General features: G+C 39.4%; 1 non-coding gene across 1 annotated transcript; it reads right to left on the bottom strand.

Moving 5' to 3' along the window:
• Positions 1-1942: 1942 nt before the first annotated feature.
• On the bottom strand, positions 1943-2050 carry LOC130983930 (small nucleolar RNA R71). Its single transcript, XR_009087897.1, has one exon. It is a non-coding gene; the product is annotated as a small nucleolar RNA R71 (small nucleolar RNA).
• Positions 2051-11963: the final 9913 nt, after the last annotated feature.

The raw sequence follows: 11963 nt of genomic DNA on the forward strand, positions 1-11963 counted from the left end.
TGCCGGGGATTGTTGAGTTTGGACAACTGACGGATCATCTTGGTGCTTAGATTAGGTATTTTATTTTCAGAATTTCTTTAATAATGAATTCTAGAGTTTCATGATGATCTGTTGAAGTCTGGCTGGCTGTGAAGCCATGTCTAATCTTATTGGACCGAGGTTTCAACCTATCATCACAAGAGCTTGTTGATTTCCATCAATCTTGCTGTTGAAGCAATGATCTGCTGAGGCTTGGCTGGCCATTGGCCATGTCTAGTGTTTTGGACCGGAGCTTTCTTTGAAAGCTTGGCTGGCTGTGAAGCCATGTCTAATTCCTGGACCAGAGTCTTAGACTAGCATTGCAATGATTCCTGGAATTCTCATTAACAATTCTGAAACCTTTTTTTTCTTTTTTTCATATAATTTTCGAAAAAGCACAAAAAAATTACAAAATCATAAAAAAATAAAAAAATATTTTATGTTTCTTGTTGAGTCTAGTGTCTCATTTTAAGTTTGGTGTCTTGCATGCATTGTTTATTTGATCTTGGTTCTATTTTCAAGTCAATAATACAGGGAACTGAAGATTCAATACATGCAGCAGAGGAATTACACAGAAAAAGCTGGGCGTTCAAAACGCCCAGTGAAGAAGGAAAAACTGGCGTTTAAACGCCAGCCAGGGTGCCTGGCTGGGCGTTTAACGCCCAAAAAGGTAGTGCTTTGGGCGTTAAACGCCAGAATGTGCACCATTCTGGGCGGTTAACGCTAGGATGGCACAAGAGGGAAGATTCTGTTTTCAAATCAAATTTTTTTTCAGGTTTTCAAAATTTTTCAAAATCAAATCTTTTTCAAATCATATCTTTTCAATCATATGTTTTCAAAATCAATTTCTTTCCATTTTCAAAGATACTTGCTATCAATTAATGATTTGATTCAACATTTCAAGTATGTTGCCTTTTCTGTTGAGAAAGGCTTAATGTTTGAATCATATCTTTCCTTGTTAGCCAAGTCATTATTTTTTTAAAATCAAATCTTTTTTAAATTGTTTTTCAAATCATATCTTTTCAATCATATCTTTTTAATCACATCTTTTTCAATCATATCTTTTTTATTTCTGATTTCAAAATCTTTTTCAAAAATCACTTGATTTCTTTCCCACTCTTAGTTTTCGAAAATTATCAATCATTTTTTTCAAAATGTTTTCAAAATCTTTTACTTAATTTTTGAAAATTTCTTCCCCTCTTTTCACATCCTTCTATTTATGGAGTACCACTCCTCCTCAATGCACAATTCGAACTCTATCTCACTAAGTTCGAATTCTTCTCCCTCTTCCTTCTAGTTTTTTCTATTCCTCTGACACCTCAAGGAATCTCTATACTGTGACATAGAGGATTCCACATTTTCTTGTTCTCTTCTCTTTCATATGAGCAGGAGTAAAGACAAAGGCATTCTTGTTGAGGCTGATCCTGAACCTGAAAGGACCTTGAAGCGAAAGCTAAGAGAAGCTAAGGCACAACTCTCTGTAGAGGACCTAACAGAAATCTTCAAAGAAGAAGAACCCATGGCAGCCGAAAACAACAACAATGCCAACAATGCAGGGAAGGTGCTGGGTGACTTCACTGCACCTACTCCCGACTTCTATGGGAGAAGCATCTCTATCCCTGCCATTGGAGCAAACAACTTTGAGCTTAAGCCTCAATTAGTTTCTCTAATGCAACAGAATTGCAAGTTCCATGGACTTCCACTGGAAGATCCTCATCAGTTTTTAGCTGAATTCTTGCAAATATGTGACACTGTCAAGACTAATGGGGTTGACCCTGAGGTCTACAGACTTATGCTATTCCTTTTTGCTGTAAGAGACAGAGCTAGGATATGGTTGGACTCACAGCCTAAAGAAAGCCTGAACTCTTGGGAAAAGCTAGTCAATGCCTTCTTGGCAAAGTTCTTTCCACCTCAAAAATTGAGTAAGCTTAGAGTGGAAGTCCAAACCTTCATACAGAAGGAAGGTGAATCCCTCTATGAAGCTTGGGAAAGATACAAACAATTAATCAGAAAGTGTCCCTCTGACATGCTTTCTGAATGGAGCATCATAGGTATTTTCTATGATGGTCTCTCTGAACTATCCAAGATGTCATTGGATAGCTCTGCTGGAGGATCTCTTCATTTGAAGAAGACGCCTGTAGAAGCTCAAGAACTAATTGAAATGGTTGCAAATAACCAATTCATGTACACTTCTGAAAGGAATCCTGTGAATAATGGGACTAATCAGAAGAAAGGAGTTCTTGAGATTGATACTTTGAATGCCATTCTGGCTCAGAATAACATATTGACTCAGCAAGTCAATTTGATTTCTCAAAGTCTGTCTGGAATGCAAAATGCACCAGGCAGTACTAAGGATGCTTCATCTGAAGAAGAAGCTTATGATCCTGAGAACCCTTCAATGGAAGAGGTGAATTACATGGGACAACCCTATGGAAACACCTATAATTCTTCATGGAGAAATCATCCAAATTTCTCATGGAAGGATCAACAGAGACCTCAACAAGGTTTCAACAATAATAATGGTGGAAGAAGCAGGTTTAGCAATGGCAAGCCTTTTCCATCATCTTCTCAGCAACAGACAGAGAATTCTAAGCAGAACCAATCTGACTTAGCAACTATGGTCTCTGATCTAATCAAAACCACTCAAAGTTTCATGACTGAAACAAGGTCCTCCATCAGAAATTTGGAGGCACAAGTGGGTCATCTAAGAAAGAAAATTACTGAGCTCCCTCCTAGTACTCTTCCAAGCAATACAGAAGAAAATCCAAAAGGAGAGTGCAAGGCCATCAACATGGCCGAATTTGGAGAGGAGAAAGAGGCAGTGAACGCCACTGAGGAAGACCTCAATGGACGTCTACTGGCCTCCAATGAGTTTTCTAATGAGGAACCATGGGAATCTGAGGCTCAAAATGAGACCATAGAGATTCCATTGGATTTACTTCTGCCATTCATGAGCTCTGATGAGTATTCTTCCTCTGAAGAGGATGAGTATGTCACTGAAGAGCAAGTTGCTAAATACCTTGGAGCAATCATGAAGCTAAATGACAAGTTATTCAGTAATAAGACTTGGGAGGATGAACCCCCTTTGCTCACCAAAGAACTGGATGACTTGTCTAGGCAGAGATTACCTCAAAAGAGACAAGATCCTGGGAAGTTTTCAATACCTTGTACCATAGGCACCATGACCTTCAAGAAGGCTCTGTGTGACTTAGGGTCAAGTGTAAACCTCGTGCCTCTCTCTGTAATGGAGAAGCTAGGGATCTTTGAGGTACAAGCTGCAAGAATCTCACTAGAGATGGCAGACAATTCAAGAAAACAAGCTTATGGACTTGTAGAGGGTGTTCTGGTAAATATTGAAAACCATTACATCCCTGCTGATTTCATAGTCCTAGAGACTGGGAAGTGCATGGATGAATCCATCATCCTTGGCAGACCCTTCCTAGCCACAGCAAAGGCTGTGATTGATGTGGACAGAGGAGAATTGATCATTCAAGTGAATGAAGAATCCTTTGTGTTTAAGGCTCAAGAATATCCCTCTGTCACCATGGAGAGGAAGCATGAAGAGCTTCTCTCAAAACAGAGCCAAACAGAGCCCCCACAGTCAAACTCTAAGTTTGGTGTTAGGAGGCCACAAGCAAATTCTAAGTTTGGTGTTGAACCCCCACATTCAAACTCTAAGTTTGGTGTTGGGAGGTTCCAACATTGCTCTGAGTATCTGTGAGGCTCGTGAGAGCCCTCTGTCAAGCTACTGACATTAAAGAAGCGCTTGTTGGGAGGCAACCCAATGTTATATTTTATCTATTTTTCTTTCTTATTTTATGTTTTCTGTAGGTTGATGATCATGAGAAGTCACAAAATCAATTGAAAAAGCAAAAACAGAATGAAAAACAGAAAAAAAAAAACAGCACACCCTGGAGGAGAATTTGTTGGCGTTTAAACGCCAGTAAGGGTAGCAGTTGGGCATTTAACGCACAGTTTGGCACCATTCTGGGCGTTTAACGCCAGAAAGGGGCACCAGACTGGCGTTAAACGCCAGGAAGAGGCAAGAAGCTGGCGTTAAACGCCAGAAATGGGCACCAGCTCGGCGTTTAACGCCAGAATTGGCAGAAGGAGCATGTTTGCTCGCCACTTGGTGTAGGGATGAATTTTCCTTGACACCTCAGGATCTGTGGACCCCACAGGATCCCCACCTACCCCACCACCCTCTCTCTTCTTCACCCAAAAACCCCTCACCTATCAAATCCTACTATTCTCTTCACCACTCACATCCATCCTTCATAAAACCCCACCTACCTCACCATTCAAATTCAAACCACTTTTCCTCCCAAACTCACCCTCCCATAACCGAACCCTACCCCTCTCTCCACCCCTATATAAACCCATCTTCACTCCTTCATTTACACACAACCTAAATACCACATCTCCCCTTTTGGCCGAACCATAAGCCATCTCCATCTCCTCTATTTCTTCTTCTTCTACTCTCTTCTTTCTTCTTTTGCTCGAGGACGAGCAAACCTTTTAAGTTTGGTGTGGTAAAAGCATTGCTTTTTGTTTTTCCATAACCATCTATGGCATCCAAGGCCGGAGAAACCTCTAGAAAGAGGAAAGGGAAGGCAAAAGCTTCCACCTCCGAGTCATGGGAGATGGAGAGATTCATCTCAAGGGTGCATCAAGACCACTTCTATGAAGTTGTGGCCTTGAAGAAAGTGATCCCCGAGGTCCTTTTCAAACTCAAAAAGAGTGAATATCCGGAGATCCGACGTGAGATTCGAAGAAGAGGTTGGGAAGTTCTTACCAACCCCATTCAACAAGTCGGAATCTTGATGGTTCAAGAGTTCTATGCCAATGCATGGATCACCAAAAACCATGATCAAAGTGTGAACCCGGACCCAAAGAATTGGCTTACAATGGTTCGGGGAAAATGCTTGGATTTTAGTCCGGAAAATGTAAGGTTGGCATTCAACTTGCCCATGATGCAAGGAGATGAACATCCTTACACTAGAAGGGTCAACTTTGATCAAAGGTTGGACCAAGTCCTCACTGACATTTGTGAAGAGGGCGCCCAATGGAAGAGAGATTCAAGAGGGAAGCCGGTTCAATTGAGAAGGCATGACCTCAAGCCCGTGGCTAGGGGATGGTTGGAGTTCATCCAACGCTCAATCATTCCCACTAGCAACCGGTCCGAAGTTACTCTAGACCGGGCCATCATGATCCATAGCATCATGATTGGAGAAGAAATAGAAGTTCATGAGGTTATAGCCCAAGAACTTTATAAGGTGGCAGACAAGTCCTATACCTTGGCAAGGTTAGCCTTTCCTTATCTCATTTGTCACCTCTGTTATTCAGTAGGAGTTGACATAGAAGGAGACATCCTCATTGACGAGGACAAGCCCATCACTAAGAAAAGGATGGAACAAACAAGAAACCTCTCATCATGAAATCCCTGAGATACCTCAAGGGATGCACCTTCCTCCACAAAACTATTGGGAGCAACTGAACACCTCCCTAGGAGAATTGAGTTCCAACATGGGACAACTAAGGGTGGAGCACCAAGAACATTCCATCCTCCTCCATGAAATTAGAGAAGATCAAAGAATCATGAGAAAGGAGCAACAAAGGCAAGGAAGAGACATTGAGGAGCTCAAGCACTCCATAAGACCTTCAAGAGGAAGAACAAGCCGCCATCACTAAGGTGGACCCGTTCTTTAATCTCCTTGTCCTTCATTTCCCTGTTTTTCGAATTTCTATGCTTATGTTTATCTATGTTTGTGTCTTATGATCATTAGTGTCTATGCCTTAAAGTTATGAATGTCCTATGAATCCATCACCTTTCTTAAATGAAAAAGGTTCTTAATTGAAAAAGAGAAGAATTGCATGAATTTCAGATTTTATAACAGATTAATTATTTTGATGTGGTGGCAATACTTTTGTCTTCTGAATGTATGCTTGAACAGTACATATGTCTTTTGAATTTGTGGTTCATGAATGTTAAAGTTGTTGGCTCTTGAAAGAATGATGAAAAAGGAGACATGTTACTGAGGATCTGAAAAATCATAAAAATGATTCTTGAAGCAAGAAAAAGCAGTGAATACAAAAAAAAAAAAAAGAAAAGAAGAAGCGAAAAAAAAACGAAAAAAAAAGAAGGGAGAAAGAGAAAAAGAAAGAAAAAGAAAGAAATAAAGTTGTAATCCAAGGCAAAAAGAGTGTGCTTAAGAACCCTGGACACCTCTAATTGGGGACTCTGGCAAAGCTGAGTCACAATCTGAAAAGGTTCACCCAATTATGTGTCTGTGGCATGTATGTATCCGGTGGTAATACTGGAAGACAGAGTGCTTTGGGCCACGGCCAAGACTCATAAAATAGCTGTGTTCAAGAATCATCATACTTAACTAGGAGAATCAATAACACTATCTGGATTCTGAGTTCCTAAAGAAGCCAATCATTCTGAATTTCAAAGGATAAAGTGAGATGCCAAAACTGTTCAGAGGCAAAAAGCTAAAAGCCCCGCTCATCTAATTAATACTGATCTTCATAGATGTTTTTGGAGTTCATTGCATATTCTCTTCTTTTTATCTTATTTGATTTTCAGTTGCTTGGGGACAAGAAACAATTTAAGTTTGGTGTTGTGATGAGCGGATAATTTGTACGCTTTTTGGCATTGTTTTTAGTATGTTTCTAGTAGGATTTAGTTAGTTTTTAGTATATCTTTATTAGTTTTTAGTTAAAATTCACTTTTCTGGACTTTACTATGAGTTTGTGTGTTTTTCTGTGATTTCAGGTATTTTCTGGCTGAAATTGAGGGACCTGAGCAAAAATCTGATTCAGAGACTGAAAAGGACTGCAGATGCTGTTAGATTCTGACCTCCCTGCACTCGAAGTGGATTTTCTGGAGCTACAAAAGCCCAAATGGCGCGCTCTCAATGGCGTTGGAAAGTAGACATCCTGGGCTTTCCAGCAATATATGATAGTTCATACTTTGCCCAAGATTTGATGGCCCAAACCGGCGTTCAAAGTCACCTTCAGAATTCCCAGCGTTAAACGCCGGAACTGGCACCAAAGTGGGAGTTAAACGCCCAAACTGGCACAAAAGCTGGCGTTTAACTCCAAGAGAAGTCTCTACACGAAAATGCTTCAATGCTCAGCCCAAGCACACACCAAGTGGGCCCGAAAGTGGATTTTTATGTCATTTACTCATCTTTGTAATTCTTAAGCTACTAGTTCCCTATAAGTAGGACCTTTTACTATTGTATTTTCATCTTGGTTCTTCTGGTTCCCTCTTTGGGACCGAAGCCAATGATCACTCTTGTTCTTATGTATTTTCAACGGTGGAGTTTCTACACACCATAGATTAAGGTGTGGAGCTCTGCTGTACCTCGAGTATTAATGCAATTACTATTGTTCTTCTATTCAATTCAGCTTGTTCTTGTTCCAAGATATCACTTGTTCTTCAACTTGATGAATGTGATGATCCGTGACACTTATCATCATTCTCACCTATGAACGTGTGACTGACAACCACCTCCGTTCTACCTTAGATTGGGTGGATATCTCTTGGATTCCTGATACACGACACATGGTTGTTGCTCGCCTGACAAACGAGCGCTCGCCTGACAACCGAGCCATCCATTCCGTGAGATCAGAGTCTTCGTGGTATAAGCTAGAACTGATGGTGGCATTCAAGAGAATCCGGAAGGTCTAAACCTTGTCTGTGGTATTCTGAGTAGGATTCAATGATTGAATGACTGTGACGAGCTTCAAACTCGCGATTGTGGGGCGTTAGTGACAGACGCAAAAGAATCACTGGATTCTATTCCGACATGATCGAGAACCGACAGCTGGATAGTCGTGCTGTGACAGGGTGCGTTGAACATTTCCACTGAGAGGATGGGAGGTAGCCACTGACAACGGTGAAACCCTTGCATACAGCTTGCCATGGAAAGGAGTAAGAAGGATTGGATGAAGACAGTAGGAAAGCAGAGAGACGGAAAGGACAAAGCATCTCCATTCGCTTATCTGAAATTCTCACCAATGAATTGCATAAGTATCTCTATCTTTATCTTTATGTTTTATTCATCATCTATACCCATTTGAGTCTGCCTGACTGAGATTTACAAGGTGACCATAGCTTGCTTCATACCAACAATCTCTGTGGGATCGACCCTTACTCGCGTAAGGTTTATTACTTGGACGACCCAGTACACTTGCTGGTTAGTTGTGCGAAGTTGTGATAAAGAGTTGAGATTGCAATTGTGCGTACCATGTTGATGGCGCCATTGATGATCACAATTTCGTGCACTAACGACCCAGTGCACTTGCTGGTTAGTTATGCGAAGTTGTGATAAAGAGTTGAGATTGCAATTGAGCGTACCATGTTGATGGCGCCATTGATGATCACAATTTCATGCACCAGGTAACAACTTTTATTTGGCTTATACTTTATTGAGATCCTTGGTTAGGGGCTTGTTTGCTAATTTTCTTATGGCATAAATGTTTGTGTGGGTGCGTAAGCAATGAGAAAACATAGAATTTACATCTTTGTAGTTTTATTATTTATTATGGATATTTTGTTAATATTCACTTCTGGTTTGTTTTTTTTTTTCAAGAATTGTAAGCTTATGTTACATAACATTAGTCTTCATAGTCACTTGTTATATTTTTCAATTTAGTGTTTGATCATCTAAAATTCCTTTAGTTGCAAGAAAAGGAAGTGAAGCACGAAGCAAAAAGCATCTATAAAGAAGTTTTCAAAATGCAAAATGCCACGCAATAAGTTATATACCATGATGATGTTGTATTGTGTTGTGTGCTGCTAAATTTTCATTTCAAGGCTTATGAAATTGTGTTGAATGTAGAACATTGGACAAAACTATTTCAAACTTGGATATGGAGTTAGCTTCTGCAAAGGCAGCTCAGGAGTGGATTCGCAATGGCGCCCCTCTATCAGAAGATATAAAGGCAACTTAATCAACTCCTAAGAGAAGGTACCTCATGGTCATAGAATCAACACTACTTTTAGCAGCAGGAGAAGAAGAGACTCCGTCCACCAATCCTGGATGCCTTAAGGTTCATAATTTGATCCATCAATCCTAGTATTCCGCCACCATTTTCGCAAAATTCATTGTGGTTTCTGATTATCTATTCTTGTCGTAACAAGAAAAACAGGTGAGAAAAGAAAGAAGCTAGAGGAAGAGAAAGGCATTATCGTCAGATTTGTAACTGGTCATATGTAAACTATCTCATTTCTCTTTTGTAATTTCTATGATTTTGTAATTAGTCATAGGAAGAGAAATGCTTACATTATATCATAACTGCAATTTCTAAATGAAAAATTAGACATTGTGTAAAAGAACTCTTTGTGGTTTAATTTTGTAGGATTACGTGAAGGATACCTTGAACTATAAGCAAACCAAATGTATCTTTAAACTTAAACAAAAAAATGAGCGTTTTTTAAAAGGAAAATCCTTTTTTATTATTTGTATTGAAATTAGCGGCGGTTTTATAACCGCCGCAGACAGTCTTAATAGAAAAAACGCAAGAATATTGCGGCGGTTCTGATGGGTGAAAATTGGATTTCCACACAAACTCACCGGCAAGTGTACCGAGTCGCATTAAGTAGTAATAACTCACAAGAGTGAGGTCGATTCCATAGGGTTTGATGGATCAAGCAACTTTAGTGAGGTGATTAGTTTAGTCAAGCTAACAGTGATAAATTGAGTGAAATTGAAGCAACAGAAAGTAAATTACAGGAATTATAAAGTGTAGAAAGTAAATTGACTGAAACTTAAAGAGCAAGAAATATAAAGTGCAGCAAATGTAAAGGGAATTGGGTGCAGGGAATTTAAAGAAAGCAAGAAAGCAAGCAATCGAAGAGATCTTGAGAACAAATAACAGGAAATTTAAATTACATGAAAATTAAATCAAGCTGAATCATGAACAGAGTTGTAAAATTGCAGAATCAAGCTTAAGGGAAACAAAAATGTGAAAGTGTAGAAGAACAGAATTGCAGGAAGATGTAAATTGCATAAACTAAATTGAATTCAATACTTGAAATGTAAAGGTGCGGGAAAATAAAAGTGTATCAAAGAGAGTCTTCTATTCTACTCCTACTCCTACTCCTATTGCTCTCTAGCAGAGCCAGCCTTTTTTTATGAAATAAAATTGATGCCTTTATATAGGCTTTACAAAATGAAATTGAAATTGAAATTGAAAACAAATTACAATTCAAATGAAATTCCTATTCTAATTGTTTCTTGTGCCTTTGAGTCATGTCCAATGGGCTTTTGTTGGTTTGGCCTTGAATGAGAGTGAATCCGGATGGTGTTGGCTTGGTTCAAGTGGATCAGGATGCATTTGGTGGCTTGGGTCTCCTCCCAGTGGAGCGTTCAATTCACTTTGTGAACTCCACATTTACTTTGCTTGCATGCTCCCTCGCGTGTGCCTTTCTTACTACTAGCGTTCTCTTTGTGAACGCTGAGTTCACTTTTTGAGCACTGCACCTTGGGTGAGCATTCTTCCTTGTTGAAAGTCACGAAAATGTTGAAAAAAGTGAGCGCTACCTTCGCTTCTTTGAGCGCTACCCTTGGTGCGTGCCTCCCCTTCATGAGCGTTGCCTTAGTGAACTCCAAGTTCACTTATTGAGCGTTGCTTAGTGTGGTTTTTGGGCCTTAAAGATGCCTATCACTTGTACTTCAATTTCATGCCAAATATACATTGTTATATATCGTTGGAAAGCTCTGAATGTCAGCTTTCCAACGCAACTAGAAGCGCATCAATTGGACATCTGTAGCTCAGGTTATGGTCCTTTGAAGAAGATATGGTCGCGCTGTTTTGGAGGCCGAAAACGTTCAATTTAGTGAACGCCACGTTCACTTAGTGAACGCTGGCTGTTTGGAGGCCAAAGTTGGCGCCAGCTTCTGAGGCCCAAACTTGATGTTCATCCCATACTATTATATATCGTTGGAAAGCTCTGGATGTCTACTTTCCAATGCATTTAAGAGCGCATCATTTCAAGCTCTAAAGCTCAAGTTATTCTCATTGGAAGGTGAAGAGGTCAGCAGGCCTTACTTCAGGTTGATACTATGTTCATCTTTGCACTTTTGGGGTAAATTTTCTCCATCAGATTTAATGTCCACCATGTAGTGCCATATATTCTTGAAAGCTCTAGATTCCTACTTTCCAATGCCACTAAAATCACCTCATTTGGAGTTTTGTAGCTCAAGTTATTTTTGTTGGAGTGTGAAGAGGTCAAGGTTGCAAATCCTCTTTGCTTAACTTAGAAGCCTCTTTGAGTTTGTTTCCAACTCTTTTGCCACCTTGGGAGTATGATTCTTCTTTTTAGTGCTTTTATTGCTTCTTCTTCTATTATTTCCTACAAATTTTATAAAATCAAAAGATCAAAGAAATATACCATTTAAGCACAAAAGCATTCAATATTTAAGCACTAATCATCAATTTCTTGTTTGAAAAAACATAGAAAAACATGATATGATGCACAGTCATCATAATACCAAACTTAAACCTTGCTTGTCCCCAAGCAAGAAAAGAATCATGCAATAAAATTTGATAATCCAAGGTGAGAAGAATAGCAACTCAATGTTCATGGTTGGCTAGTTTTTCTATGCATGCCACAATCACAAAAGAAATATAAATTATTGATGCTTCTATCTAGCTCAATTTATGAAATATTTTCCTTATATTTCTTCCTTGAAATAAGCTTTTGATTTTCTTATTAGCTTCTCCTTTTAGGTGCTTTTCCCCATGAGTTGATAACAAAGCTACGACTCTAAATGCTTTGTTTTTAAGTATTACCACTTGATAGACAAGCACCACAAGCATTTAATTAGAGGACTTCTTTAGTCTCATTTGTTTCTTTTCTTTACTCTCTAATCATTAATGCTCAGAGCCTTGAGCTTTGAGGGAGTGCTTTTGCACTTGAGCCTAGCCTT

The sequence above is a fragment of the Arachis stenosperma genome, chromosome 5, assembly GCF_014773155.1.
Source record: "Arachis stenosperma cultivar V10309 chromosome 5, arast.V10309.gnm1.PFL2, whole genome shotgun sequence".
Classification (NCBI taxonomy): Eukaryota; Viridiplantae; Streptophyta; class Magnoliopsida; order Fabales; family Fabaceae; genus Arachis; species Arachis stenosperma.